At 45.6% G+C, this 15,925-nt stretch overlaps 1 protein-coding gene across 1 annotated transcript in view; it reads left to right on the top strand.

The window, feature by feature from the left end:
• The window catches only part of LRRC3B (leucine rich repeat containing 3B), a 489,659-nt gene that overhangs the window by 187,933 nt on the left and 285,801 nt on the right, over nucleotides 1–15,925 (top strand). The window contains exon 2 of the mRNA XM_086940070.1: nucleotides 7,537–7,609. The gene's annotated coding sequence lies outside the window, so the exon portion shown is untranslated. The remainder of the gene's footprint in view (nucleotides 1–7,536; nucleotides 7,610–15,925) is intronic.

Genomic DNA, 15,925 nt, shown 5'->3' with positions numbered 1-15,925 from the left:
TTAGAAATTGGGTTTCTGGTTGGCAGATGTATGCACCCTGTCCAAGCAGGAACCACATTCCTACTCAGGGTAAGTCACAACACATCCTAAATTATCCTGTGCTCACTCTCTGGTAGCTTCGCACAGAGCAGTCAGGCCTAACTTAAGATGCAATGGGAAAAGTATTTGTGCAGCACTTCAAACTGTAACATAGTAAAAACACCTCAAAAACAAACCACATCAGGTTAAAAAAATAAAGAATGATTTTATAAATAACACAACGACAGAAAAACAAGAAGTAGAAGCTGAGATATGAATTATCAATGAATAAATGTAAAATAGTAGTTAGAAGCAATAAGTGCTTAAATGGGATATCTGGTCGCGCTGTACTGGGGCAAGGCCAAAAGCTCAGGCTGACCACGATGCAGCGCAAGCAGGATACAGGGACTCACTTGGGCTCACTGAACCAAGGTGCCTTGATACAGGATGTGTCGCCATCGACGGAGATGCGAGGTGTCAGCTGAAGCGATTTGTCATTGTCGACCACGCAGTCAACAAGATGCGTTGATTTTCTCCTTACAACTATGGCGACGCATCAGTTCCAAGTGTGAGGCACTGGTTCTGAATGTTATGTGTGGCTGCTGCTCCTGCAGTAGGCGATGTGTCGATTCTGAAGGCGATGAGCTCGTTCTGCAGGGGATGCGCTAGGTCAGATCCACACAATGACAAGAATGCGTTGGTTCCGACTTATGCAAAGCTGAAGATGCGCCGGTTCCAATGAGGATGTGTAGGTCTTGCTTCTAGCGGCACCTTATACCCACTTCCAAGGGCCCAGAACTGGGCTGGCACCACTTGGTAGGGCAAGACCTGCAGCATGCAAAGTCCTGATGCTGTAGTAGGATGAGTTGAAGTCTTTGATGTCGTCAAGATATAGAACATGAGGCCAGCCATCAAGCCCTTGGAGTCACTCTGGTTCAAATGATGCATGTCCATTCCTTCTCACTCAGGCAGGACAACAGCAGGCAGCAGGGCAGCTCAGCTAGGCAAGAGCACAAGCAGGGCAATATTCCAGCAAAGCAGCAGTCAAGCGGAGTGGCAGTGCTTCCAGCAGCACAGCAGTTCTTCCCCCTGGCAGAGTGGTTATAGGTCCAGAAGTGTACTAAAGTCATGGTGTCAGAGGTCCAGTACTTAAACCCAGTTGTGCCTTTGATGTGGGGTAGACTTCAAATAAAGCTTTGAAGTGCACGGAAGTCTTCCCTTTCTGTCCTGGCTCCAGACTCACTACACAGGGGGTATGCAGTCCTTTGTGGGTGTACAGGACATAGCCTCTTCAGGGGTGAGTGTGAGGCTGTGCCCAGTTCTTCCCTCCCATCTCCCAGGAAGGCTCATCAAGACACACCTAAGCCCAGCCGCGGCCTGTGCAGGTAAGAGCAATGGGGATCTGGGGCCGAGTGAGGGGTGGGGGGGGATTTCGACAGACGATGGCGTGGGAAAATTCATTATTTATTTCATTTTCCCTCGTGGTCGTCTGTCGAAATCTTCCCCACCTGGCCCCTCTGCCCCACCACTCTTACCTGCATGGGCCACGGCTGCCTAAGCCCCCTTTGTGTGTGGCTGTCTAGACAAAGCCCAGCTGTCAACCAACAAAGACAGAAAAGAGACGAGCAGCAGAAACCAAATGGCTAAAGTAAGTAAATACCAACTGTCTAAAAGTGTCATTTGATCAACTGTAATTTAAAATCCAACTTCATAAAAACTGGTGATTTTAAATTGTGAGTCCAGTGACACCAAACCTGAAAAGTACATCTCTTCAAATTAGGAATTACACTTAACAGATGTAATAAGGTTTAACCCGAATGTTATCCTATTGGAGAGATGTGCCTTGCAGTAGTGAAAAAAGAAATTGGGAGTTTTCCACTACCAAGATATGTAAAACTTAAAAGTACATGTCCTGTCGTTTAAGTACATTACACCCTGCCCTATGGGTTAGACAGTGCCTACCTTAAGGGGGACTTATATGTATAAAAAGGGTAGGTTTATTCCAGGCAAGAGGGTTACCTTGCCAGGTCGAAGTGGCAGTATACAATTGCATATTCATGCTCTGCAATGGCAGGCCTGAGCCATGGTCAGGGGGTTTCTTGAGTGGTTGGCACAATGAGTGCTGCATACCCACTAGTAGCATGTAATTTACAGGCCCTGGGCACATGTAGTGCACTTTAGTAAGGACTTATAGGTAAAATGAATATGCCAATTGGGATTAAGTCAAAGTTACCATGTTTAGGGGAGAGAGCACAAGTACTTTAGCACTGGTCCGCAGTGTTAAAGTGTGCAGAGTCTTAGAACCTGCAAAAACGAGGTCAGAAAATAGAGGTATGCCGGCAAAAAGTTGGGGGAAGACCGCCCTAAGGCTGTCAGGTCTAACAGTTACATTCTTCAGAGATCTGAATCCTAATATAATGGTCTCTTCCTATTAGCTCTGAGTTCTTAGCATGTGTACACATGCTGTACTCATATTACATACGCATGTCCAAGCATGTGTGCTGATCCAGATTTACCTCGTGTATCTGTGCTCATGTGAATGAGTTCGTCTGACTTTCCAATGAATGAGGACTATGGAAAACGGCATCCTAATTCAGCATCTCTAGAAGAAATCTTATTTTGCGTTGTGCCAGGGTTGCAACAGCATCCTAGATTTGAGACCCTTTCCAGATGAATTTAATAGTAATATGGAATTGGTATATTTGCTGGTTTGCCCTTTTTTAGAATGATTTGAATAATATTTATGCATGTTTAGAACACGTGTGTAGTTGACACGATTGTAATTGTATTCTGATGTCTGCACTGTTTTTGTGATGCTGACAAGGACACACTGTCATATTCTAATGAGGCTTTAAAGCACAGATAATTAACAAGGACATGTTTGATTTTCTCCAGTGCCATCAGGGTAGGTCTGGGTCTGGGAAGGCTGTGGTGTGGCTGTGCCTTGCTGCAGTACTGGCTGCTTTTACTGCTGCAGAGGAATGATCCTGGCCCTCCTGTGCCAGGCTCTGCTGTTAAACGCTTCATTTTGACCTATTTTTGAGCTTGTCTGAATGAATGCCGCTTTGCTCGCTTGGTTCAATAAAGACTCGTATTATTAGATTTCCCAGTTCTGCTTTCGGCTCCTCATTCTTTGCTTCGATCAAAAGAAATTTGGAGCATGAAGTGCATCCTAATGACCCTGGGCTGCAACCTGAATGTGATTATGTCCCTTGCTTGGGTGACTTTCTTTTTAGAAAAGAATATATTTTTCTAAGAATCACCTAAAAAAATTCTAGCTGGTGCAGAACAGAGCAGCTTGAGCAATATATATGGCCTGAGCCGAAAACTAATTTTTAGGATGCTCAGTGTGGTCCACGGGACATTCTAGACCAGTGGTCCTTAACCTTTTGAGTTTTTGACTCCCCACTTATGGCCTGGTTATGAGTCGGGTGGTCACAGTGTCGCGGTGATGGCAGTCCAGCCACTGCCGTACCGGCGGTCCGACCACACCATTAGAAGTTTGGTGGTCAGACTGCCATTGCACCGCCATAACCGCCGCAACTGGGATCAGAGATCTCCGGCGGTGGCGCAGCAGTCTGGAGCCATGGAGCACCTGCTATGTAAATTCACAATTTTTTTAGTATTCACAAATATTCCTGCAGTACTCCTTTGTTGCTGCCACATTCACAGTTGCTCAAGAGGAGTTTTGTAATTGCTTTATCAAGTTCAGTGGCATAGCTAGATGATGTGCACTGTGTTTAAGAACGGGGGGGGGGGGGGGTGCTGGCGATTACCGTGACTTTGCCCCGTTCAGCTTCAGCCGCAGGTAAGAACGGGTAGGAGGCCGCCTCCCCCTTGCTACGTCACTGTGTGCAAGTTCCTGTGGTAATGTAGCCGGTGCCCATGTGCAAGAGGGCTGGATATGATTTTACTTCTGCCCATGACGAGCAATCTCTGAGCATATCCAGGGTGAGAATGTGCCCTCCAAACATTTGTGAACATCCACTAACTTGCTACTCGGTGGGTGTTCACCCTCTAGGGAAGTCATACCAGCCTTGGAGCATCCATCACCCGCTCCTGTGAGACATATTTGCCCACATATATTATTACACTAGGGTGCTGTTATATTATGTGGGAGTAAATGTGCATGTGAGTGCAGAGTCACATTTTCTAAGTACCATACATAAATCAAACCTAGTGATACAAACCATTTTATGACTTTAGTTCAATACATTTGTGTGCATGACTTTATATATGGGGTCTTACGAGAATAAAAGGGTCATCTATAGTTTGAAAAAACCATGGGAAGAGGCAATTTATAGCAAGAATTGGACTGAGAACATTTCTTTCAATTATACCTTCCATTTATATTCTCTGTTATATGTCCTGTTGGGTGTATCCTAAACAATATAGCACATAGCCCTGAACGAAATTACCCATGGTGCTCTGAAACAATCTCAGTGGCAAACTATTCTTAGCAAAAACCAACTAACTTCACGCATAATCAAATTTTCTATTCCTCGCGTCTACAGCTGGACTTGTCAACAAACAGAGCAGCAAACTTTTGTCAGGTTTTCAGAAAATCTACAATAAGTATACCTGAGTATTAGCTACATTTAGATAGCATTAGGTAATTGCAGTGGAGGGAATGCACTTGTGAGTTGGTTACTCAGAGAATCCAAGTGGATTTTACTATGTGGAAGCCCGAAGAGCACAGACTTTATTTTACCAACATACCCTTCATGGTTGTGTCTGTTCACTGTCATGTGATAAAGACCGGTATACTTTCCCTGCAAGATTTTGTAAGTGTTATCTTTTTTTAGTGCGAACATCTGCACAACATCAGGTGCTTTCTTAGGACCATAAGATTTACAGGAGGTAGACAAGCTCACCATTTGCAAACAAGCTCGCCATTTGCAAACAAGCTCGCCATTTGCAAACAAGCTCACCATTTGCAAACAAGCTCACCATTTGCAAACAAGCTCGCCATTTGCAAACAAGCTCCCCATTTGCAAACAAGCTCACCATTTGCAAACACGCTCACCATTTGCAAACAAGCTCACCATCTCTAGTGGTTCTCAGCACACCCACAGCCAGGACACCTCCACCCAGCAGACTGAGAAGTGTAAAAAAGAAAAAACAAGGCAGCAGGCCTTTTCCATGGAAGCACCCAGGATCTGGAACAACACCCACCCATCCATCAGTGCCACTTCAACATGCTCCAAATTAGGAAAGAGTTGAAGACTCAGGGGCAGAAGAACACTTCATCATGATGCGTTGCCTATCCACAACTCATCTTCCTTTCCTATTAATCACCAACCTTAAGCCTGCTTTTGAGCATGTGCAGCTTTCTGCTGCTTTTTGGCTAGGTTTGCGCACTAGAAATACCATATACATATAGACATATATAGTGTAGGTTTACGATCTAAATATAGTCCTCCTCCATCCTACGCAATTCGGGTTTCGGCCTCGTCACTCCACGGAGTCTGCCCTTCTTAGGGCCACCGAAACCCTTAGGCAAGGTGCTGATGAGGGACAAACCATGGCCTTAATCCTCCTGGACCTAAGTGCGGCGTTCGACACTGTAGCACATTCCATCTTGCTACAGTGTCTGAGCAAAGGTGGGGTAAGAGGGGCAGCATTGAAATGGATTTATTCATTTCTTGCAGGCCGAGGCTTCCAAGTAAGGCAAGGTGACCAGTACTCTGAGCGCATCTCTTTGGATCAAGGGGTGCCGCAGGGCTCATCCCTGAGCCCTACCCTTTTTAATCTTTATGTTGCCCCAATCGCTACCTTAGTAGAGAGTTACGGCCTTTGAATGGTGTCATATGCGGACGACACGCAGTTGGTCATCTCCCTGTCACGTGCGCCCGGCCCCTCGGCGGACATCTTCAGAGCTTGCATGCAAGACCTAGCGGCCTGGATGTCCGCCAACTGCCTCAAGCTCAACGGAGGCAAGACCGAGGTGCTGGTGGTGGGGGGAGACCGATCGGCGTGGACGTCGGCGTGGTGGCCACCGTGTTTAGGTCCAGCACCCACCCCTTGCCAGAAAGCAAAGAACTTGGGTATCTGGTTTGACTCTGACCTTACCTTTGGCCCCCAGATCAATCAGGTGGTTGGATCATGCTTCGGGACCCTCAAAAGTCTCAGGAAGGTATTAAAATTCTTACCTATCAGAGCCCGCCAAACCCTGGTACATTCACTAGTCACGTCAAAGATGGATTACGGCAATCTTCTCTACTTAGGAACTCTGGAGAAGAATCTGAGCCGTCTACAGGTTCTCCAGAATGCCGCTGCCAGATTAGTGCTTAGACTACCCAGAAGAGCAGGATCCACAGCGGCCCTCCGGTCTCTGCACTGGCTCCCGATCCGAAGCAGGGTGGTATTCAAAGCCCTGTGCACATGCCACCGGATCATCAACGGGAGATCTCCGCTCCCTTTGAAAGGATTGCTGACACCCTATGAGCCATCTCGCTCCTTGAGATCTTCCGGCTCAGGACTCCTGGCAATTCCTAAGGTGTCCAGAGCCCGGATGGGTGGAAGATCTTTTAGGTTCCTCGCAGCATCAAGATGGAACAAACTACCTATGGCTCTGCGATTAGAACCTTCAGAATCAATCTTCAGAGCCAAGCTGAAGACTGCTTTATTTACACAGTAGTTCTTTCCGCACTTGTAAGTTCCAGCAGATATTAGCTCCTTAGCGCGGGGACACGCCGCTGTGCGTCACCAAGCGCTCTATAAAACCCCCTAAATAGAAAATAGAAATAGTGTTCTGTGATAATTAGTTGTACTTTTATGGAACCAGTACCAAGGGCGCATGGCTTAGCTCCATTCTTATGTGATATACATATTATGTCTGTGTACTTCCATCTCTTGCTCCTCTGCCTGCTTATCAATCATGTGTAACTGTCCTGGTCGAAAAATGAACTCACATTACCAAATGCCAGGGCTTGCAGGCAGGGCCGGATTGGCTACCGGGTAGTTTGGAATGCTGTTGAGCTCGGGGCTGAGTTCATTGATGGGGACTTGCGTGTACTAAACAAAATTCGTTTTGCTTTCATTATTTCAAAGCACACGCAGGTCTCCATGAACGAAATCAGCCCCCAGCTCGGCAGCATTCCAAACTGCCCGGTAGTCAGTCCGGCCCTGCTTGCAGGAGTAACATCACAAACTGTTTGACCCCTGATGGCATCCCAAACAAACCTTGGTTCCAGTCTTAGCTCGTCATCAGCCTGTTGTTTGCAGCTGAGAGACCAAGGAAAGGGCAGAGAGTGGAAACTACAGTAGTAAATGTGACTAACCCACTTACCTTACGACTAACCCATTTACCTACTGACTAACCCATTTAACTTCTGACTAACCCATTTACCTTCTGACTAACCCATTTACCTTCCGACTAACCCGTTTACCTTCTGCTTCCACCAATGCCTTCTAGGCCTTGTAAACATGAGTCCTTGGTGATAACTTGTAATTATTGTGGCTTTTGGATCTGAAAACACTTTTCTTATGGTATGGTGTATCTTTTATGTTTTATAGGAACTGGGACGTATCCCATGTGGATCCCATATGAGGGCTCTGAGGGCATGGAGCTTCAGCACCATCTTTAGAGGTAGGAAGATTGATATTTTGTTGAATTACAGACTTTGGGAGGCAGAACTTGTTTCTAAAGAAGGCCTCTGTTTCCTTCTTGGTTCCATTGCAATAGGAGGGCCTGGAGTATCAAATGGCAAACCAGGGTTAGCAGGTGCTGCTCCTTGTTTCTCCTCTTGGACCTCCAGAGAAGCATAGAGCAGTATTTGTTTATGATTGAAACAGATAGGTTCCTTTCCAGAGAAAATCTCTCACTCTGGCTCACTAAGGAGATGCCCAACTCTATGCCTCTTCACCTATCTATTGAGACACACTGTGAAATCCAGTGCTAGGAAATGCAGCTATGAACACAATGCGAGCTAGGGCAACAAAGCAAGCTTGGAAAGTGTCACTCCAAACCCAGAAGTACATGATCTCGGTCACATTTCATCAAAACCTCTCCTTTGTCCCATCAACATATCACGCCATCAAGGAAACTAACTTCCAGCTGATGATGCAACGGAGGGTGGTAGCACTTCTCGAGATCAATCTAGAACAGCTATTATGTGGAGTGTCGACACAGTCTCAGACAACTGCCAGGCCATCTTTGAAGAAGAGCGGAAGTCCACTCGCGAGGCTCTGAGTAACGATGAAATGAAACCAGACCGCTCTGAAAAACCTTCATTGGCCCTGTGAGAAGAAGAGGATAAAATTCAACCTCTGTGAACTATTCACCAACCAATTAGTTCCACAGTACACACAGGTGTGAGCCCCTCAGTCACTACACCAACTCTTGATCCCTCAAATCTAGAAGGTCCTGCACAATTGATGAAAATAAGCTTAATAATCATGGAAAGACATCTGTTGGGGTACATGTGGCATTCCCTGAGCCATGATCTTGGAACGCTGCCCAACAGCTGATGTGTGTGAAGAGCCTTTAAAAGCGGCCCTTTAAAGGGAGGTCTTCCCCTCCTCTGATGACCGGTTTCTAATAGTTCTTCTGGACTTCCCAAAGTTTGTTCTCGCTTATTCAATGAATTAGAAAACTATGAACTTCTAGGAAATATGTTAAATTCTTCAGAAAATGCTTATCCTAATACAAGGTTATCCTCTTAGCTCTAAGGTTCTTGGTATGTCTACACTATGCTGTACCACTCTCGTTTTGCCTGTGCGTGCCCATGCAATGATAGGAACTGTGCTGTTCCAGGTGTATCGCAGTGTGGTGGAACTTCTAGTGACAGCAATGCCACAAAGTGACTGGAAAAAATCACAGAACATTGTATGAAAAGAACAACAATCTGAATTAATATGTAAAACAAGCATTTGGAATGCCAATTGATCTGGCTTTAAAGGAATATTGTATGGTAATGTGAAGCACTTCAATTAAATAGCATTGAGATAAATATGTATTTCTGGGGCAGCAAAGAACTTTTGAATAATATTAGTGTAGGTTAAAAGGTCAGGTGGCAGTTACACTACCGAGCCAGGCCTCAACTAACATGTAGGTTATTGGCCGCCCTCTCCCATCTGTGTTGCTGTCAGAGAAAAACGCCATAAATGATCTCGTTTTTTCACACACAATTTAATAGCATTATAATGTCATGTGTGTGCGGCTAACAGTTCAAGCTCGGGCAGCTGGACCAATAAGCAAAATTATCACAGTTGTGTGGAGGGCAAGCAAGCAAGCACTTCTTTTTGGAAGCACACAACCACTTCCCAACATGTGGGCGGAGCCAACGCCCTTCTCTAGTGATGCTCACGTAATTGTCTGGTGACAGCTGTGCTGGCGAGTCAGGTCATAAAGAAATTGCACAGATAAAAAGTGTATACGAGCCAAACAACATAACATCTACTGTGATGGCTGAGAATCTGAAAAAAGATTCAGTCCAGCTCCTACAAGCATCCTCTCTGCACATCTTCCACACTCATGATAGGAAAACACTTATCTGCACATAGCATCTCACTGCCCTAATATTTCCAGTTTAACCACCACCTCTATACGCAAAATGTATAGAACCCCCTTCTCCCCTGTACCCCGCCCTCCTTTTATGGCTGCTTATTTTGAAACCTTTCAACTTTTGTTATAGGGTGCTCCATTGTTTTGTAGTTAGAGTGAATCTATCTAAATCTTATGTATGCTACACAGACTATGATACATTTTCTTGTGGACCCAGGGAGACAAACCCCATACATAGTCTGGTGCACACTCACCTGTACTGTTTGTAGTCATCTTTTAAAAATACTCTTTTGTGGCTTTCATAAAGTATCAAGTTACATTTGCATCATTGCTGTTTTATACATTACATTTTTGTGGAGGCATCCAATAGTAACATTGTCTAAATTAAATCATATATTATATTCACAATGAGTTTTCTTCACATGATTGTGTTCTGCCCTCCTGGAGAGCTTCTCACTTTACCATCCCTAATGTCTGTGTTTGCCACAGGTCTTGATTTCAAACCTTCCACAATAGAACATCTTTTCCAAACAAAGATAATGGATAATGGTCAAGGGATCTAATAGTTTGTGATTTGGTTTGATGAGGGCTGGCGGGGCAGTGGGATCATGGATTATCAACTCATTACTTCATGCTTTGAGGAAGGATGCATGCTGTACTGTAAAATAAACTACCTCTAGGGACCCAGCATTTGTAATAAAAGTGTTCTACAACAGTGGTGTCATTGCACAAACAAACAGGTTTACATATTCTGAAAAGGGCACTTTTATGGTTTTGTAAAATGAAAGAAGATCTACAAGAATTCTGATTTTCAGGGGGGGACTAGCTAAGCGTAGTGACAATCAATAGAATTTGCCCTCCATTAAAATGTTGATATTGGAAATATAAGGAGAGCAAAGATACTTGGTGCCAGAATCTGAGTGAAGCACAAGGATGACTTTGGGCCATATGTATCAAGCACTAATGCGTACGCAAACGCCGAATTCGCAGGATTTCGGCCTTTGCGAACGCATTTTTGCTAAATGGTATGTCTCAAAGAAATCTGCGTGCAAAATAAGTTATCGCAAAATTTGTGATTCCTTATTTTGCGATTGCATTTAAGGAATCGCAAATTTTGAGATTCCTTAAATGCAATCGCAAATTACCACCAACTTCAAGTGGGTGGCAATTTGCCTTTTCCTTGAAAAAGGCACTTTTTTGCATTTTTCAAAGTGCGATGTGAAGCCCATACATGCCCTTAAGGCATGTATGTGCGCCACATGTGCACCCATGCTTATTTCAGGAGTGCAACAGGGTGTCCTTTGGACACCCCTGCACCCTTGAAATTCAATACTCAATTTGCGATTCGCTAATTGCTACTCGCAAATTGAGAATGTCTTCCCATTCATTCCTATGGGCCTCAGGGTCCATAGGAATGAATGGGGAGGTATTCCTTAATTGCGAATCGCAATTTGCGATTCACAATTAAGGAATATGTAGGATTCGCAAAATGTATTGCAAATCCTACATACATAGCATTTTGCGATTCTCAAATAGCGATTCGCAAAAAATCGCTATTTGAGAATCGCAAAATGACTTCTTGATACATATGGCCCTTTGTCACTGACTTACGGTGGAACGCTATTATATGGCGTTTAATGGTCATGAAAAGTTTCATGAAATTAAGAGGGCAATTTAGCAATTGGCAGGCAAGACTACCATTGTAAATCAGAGATGCTGGCGGTACAACAAACTCATGGGCACTGGAGGGTTGCTTACACCGAATTCTCAGCTGGCTAACACCAATGAAGTGATGGGCAGAATACCACAGGGCTGCCAGGTCACAATGACACTCACTCCACCCTAAAGGGCAGCCATCACTAAATGTACATGCTTAGCACTGCCTTATAAGGTATGGTGGTCCAGAACAGGGCAATCAAACAATGACCTCAATCTGCAAGAAAAAAACTCCCTGTGCATTATACCCATTTTTTTTTTCAAGAAATAAAAACACCTGCTTTTGGGGGCTGTTTCTTGAAAACAAAAAAACCCTTTGTTTTGTGTGGGCAACAAACATGGTGCCCACTCTGAAAAATTCAATGCCTTCCGTGGAGCCGATGCACTGGTGATTTGGCTGAAGGCCTCCCTGGTGGGATTTCTAAATCTGGTGGGCTGTTCCCCGCAAGGAACGGAGGACACGGTCTCTCCGGACCTGGAGGCCATTGGCGTATAAAATAACCTGTCACACTTTATAACTTTGGATCCAATGCAATTGTTAAATTCCCCACGTAATCTGATATAGTTTATACAGAATCTCAAAAAATGATTACTAGCAGTCTGCAACTACAGAGGATTTAAACTCTGGGTCTTAACTGTCAGGGTGCACTCCGCAGGGTCCAATCGCAGCAATATAGGCTCCACCTCCTGACCTCCCCAACACCCTGATAGTAAATACACAGGGTGTTCGAGTGATCGGGCGAGGGAAATAAAGAAAACAGGGAGGGACGGAAGGGAAACAGCAGGGAAGGGATAGCTGAAAGAGAAAACACACCAATGTTATACTACACATACGAAAACGATACTCTCATTTCATTCTCGCTAATGTCTCTCTATTCACCTGGTTCAGGTTATCCAAAGGTGCCCTCCTGCTGCTGTAGGTAGATATATACATATATCAAAATACGTTCCTGATCCCCCCTAGTATTATTTTCATACTGTAAAGATGCTCCTTAGAAACTATTCCCAGAATGAAAGAGAAGAGTTCTCCTTCCTCTTACTGCAAACACTTTATTCCAAAATCATCAGAAAAGGATTCCTTCACCCAATCCGAAGACAACAAAGTACATAGTTCAACATACGGTAAGATGTAGCCTCCTACTACTACCTTCCGTTGTGTAAGTTCAGTTCATGTGTCCGTTAGCAATTAAAAACTAATCTCCAAATACGGTAAAGTGTAGAGCCTTCCACCACTTTCCGCTTTTGCACTTGCAAAAGATACCTCCAACTCTCCCCAGCTATTGTGGGTCTTCGTAATGGTAGCGCGCAGCGAAGCCACGGCGCTCCGCTCACTAAGCAATCAACAAATGAATACCCGTCGTGGCCAATGAAAAGACCCACGTTGGTTTAACTACACTTCATCACAAAACAGCTTAGCGTTTTACTCACGCTCAGAATGACTGGAATCCTCGGCACAAACCCGAGTCTGCAGCTAGTGAACAGCCTGCTCACCAGCCGTATCAGAAGGACGATGAGTGATAGACCCGGAAGCAAGGGGTCTAGAGGAAAGGTGCTAGGCAAGCACCATGCTCGGAAATCCGAGCTGAACCAAAGGCACTTAACAAGAGAATCTCCGAGACCAAAGGGAAGAGCACAGCAAGGAGACCTCCCTCCAACGCAGGATACACAGGAAACAGGAAAAAAGAATCAAAATCACGCACAAAGTCTCCCGATCCCGCCGTTATTTATACAGCAGAGAACACACAGGGCATTATGGGGCATGTAGTTCAACAATTAGGTAGGCGCTGCTACGTGGTCCTGACCGTATGTCCCCGTCCCTAGCGCCTCCTAGGACCAGGCTTAGCAGGGTACCTCACATGAAAGGATCTGACTGCCCTCGGGGCATGGACATTCGTCACCGGCTCCCAAGAGTCGTCCTCGGCAGAATAGCCCCTCCAAGACACCAGATTCCAGAGTACACACCTACGCCACCTGGAGTCCCTGATGCTCTTCACCTCATATTCAAGCCCTCCATCGATCACCTCACCACAGGCGGAGGAGCCACCCTCCTAGAGGTCAAAGCCGGTTTCAGGAGCTGCACATGAAACACCGGGTGTATTCTCAGTGACCCGGGCAGCTTCAATTTATAGGCCACAGGATTGATTCTTTTCACAATTGGGTAACGGCCTATGTAACGGGGTGAAAAACACTTCGCAGTTTAAAATGAATGTTTTTTGTTGACAACCAAACCTTGTTTCCCACTTGATACTGGCGACCCATCATGCGGTGCCGATCTTCCCACCTCTTGTACACCTCTTTTGCCTTTATCAAGTGCGCCTGCACACTCTTGTGTACTTTTCTCAGGAGCTGCACCTTTTCCTTCACTGAAGGCTGGTTCTTCACATCCTCTGGTATGTCTACGGGCAAAGTGGTAGCATCATAACCGTAATTGGCCTTGAAAGGAGACATACCAGTGGAGCTGTGCCATGCGTTATTGTAGGCCAATTCCGCCATCCACAACAAATCAACCCAGGATTCATGAGCCTCTTTCGAATAACATCTCAGATATTTCTTCAGCGTCTGATTAAACCTCTCAGTTTGGCCATCAGTCTGGGGATGGAAACTTGTGGAGAGAGACGACTCTATGTTCAAAGCACGACACCACATGCCCCAAAAACGGGCTATGAACTGGGGCCCACGATTGGAAACCACAACACTCGGAATCCCATGCAACCTTATGATGTTGCTGGCTAACAACTGGGTTGTCTGTCCTGCTGTCGGAAGGTTCCTACAAGGAACAAAGTGCCCCATCTTTGTGAGGCTGTCTACAACCACTTGGATGGCATAATATCCCTGATCAGAAGGTAAACCTGACACAAAATCCAAACTAATGTTCTGCCAGGGTCTATTGGGGGTAGGCATAGGCATAAGCTTCCCGGCTTTCCTGGTGTTCACTCCTTTTGCTCTAGCGCATACATCACATCTTGACACCCACAGTGTTACATCCCTGGGGAAAGTCTCCCACCAAAAATGTCGTTGTATCATAATGATAGTTTTACGTATGCCAGGATGTCCTGCCAAGGGCACTTCATGGCATCAAAGAAAAGCCTTTTTCTGTAACTGGACGGTGGGCAAGAACAACCAATCATACCGGAAAGGCAACCCTTGTCTCACTGTTCTTTCAGGTTTACCAACTACCCAGGCATTCCAACACCCAGGGACTGGATGTGACTTCACCTCCTCTAGGAATCGATCGGCTCTCACCACACACACCACCTTAGTAGCCGGAATTATGGCCTGAGTGTCCTCAGTCTTGGGCATGGCCGGCAGTATTTGTCTGGACAACGCATCTGCCTTGCGATTCTCGCTACCAGGCCTGAACGTGACCACAAAGTCATATTCCGCGAAGAACAACATCCAGCGCATTTGTCTTTGCGTGAGATGCCTTGCAGATGACATATATTGTAGGTTCCAATGGTCGGTGTACACCGTGATGGCATGACGGGCCCCCCACAAATACTGTCTCCACTCCTGAAAGGCTCTCTTGATTGAGAGGAGTTCTTTCTCAGCAATTGTGTAATTGAGTTCGGCAGGACTCAACTTTCTGGACAGGTAGGCCACTGGATGGAGCTGGCCTGTACCTGGGTCCCTCTGAGATAGTACCGCCCCTATGGCCTCATCAGAAGCATCAGCCTCTACCACAAATGGATGTACCAAATTTGGATGGGAAAGCACAGGAGCTGTGATGAACGAGGTCTTCAGACTCACAAATGCCTCCTCAGCCTCCCTCGTCCATACAAAAGGCACCCCCTTCCTCAGTAGCTTGGTGATGGGAACAGCCACTTGTGAAAAGTGTAAAATGAAGCGGCGATAGTAATTAGCGAAGCCCAGAATACTCTGGACCTCTCTAACGTTTTTGGGGGTAGGCCATTCCTGAACTGCTAGCACCTTGCTCTCTGACATCTGTAAACCTTTAGGGCTAAGCATCACCTCCAGGAACTCAACTTCAGTCACCCCGAATTCGCATTTGCTCAACTTAACATATAGTTGGTGCTCTCACAACTTGTCCAACACCCTACACACCTGTTCTGTGTGACTAGACACCTCCATAGAGTAAACCAGGATGTCGTCAATATAGAGAACAAAAAGATCTATGTATTCCTTCAGCACATCATTTATGAAAAACTGGAAGGCCGCAGGGGCATTACATAGTCCAAAGGGCATAACCAGATATTCATACAGGCCATACCGCGTCTTGAAAGCTGTTTTCCACTCATCCCCCTCACGGACCCTGACCAAGTGATAAGCACCCCGCAAGACTAAGCGGGTATAGATCTTTGCCTCTCTCACTTGATCAAGAAGCACTGGTATGAGGGGGAGAGGGTATCTGTTACGGATGGTGTTTTTATTCAGGACTCGGTAGTCTACACATGCCCTCAAATCCCCATTGGCCTTCGCTATAAAAAATAAAGGAGAGGCTGTGGGGGAGCGAGATGGTCTAATGAACCCTATGCTCACATGATGGTCCAAGTATTCTTTCAAATGAGCGGTTTCGGGAACAGACAGGGCATACACTCTACATGAGGGAATAATGGCACCTTCCACCAGGTCTATGCGGCAGTCATACTCCCTATGAGGAGGCAATGTTTCTGCTTTGCTTTCGCTGAACACATCTTTATAAGACACATACTCCACCGGGAGTAT

The sequence above is a fragment of the Lissotriton vulgaris genome, chromosome 10, assembly GCF_964263255.1.
Source record: "Lissotriton vulgaris chromosome 10, aLisVul1.2, whole genome shotgun sequence".
Taxonomy (NCBI): domain Eukaryota; kingdom Metazoa; phylum Chordata; class Amphibia; order Caudata; family Salamandridae; genus Lissotriton; species Lissotriton vulgaris.
This window is presented reverse-complemented; position numbering and strand designations above follow the sequence as displayed.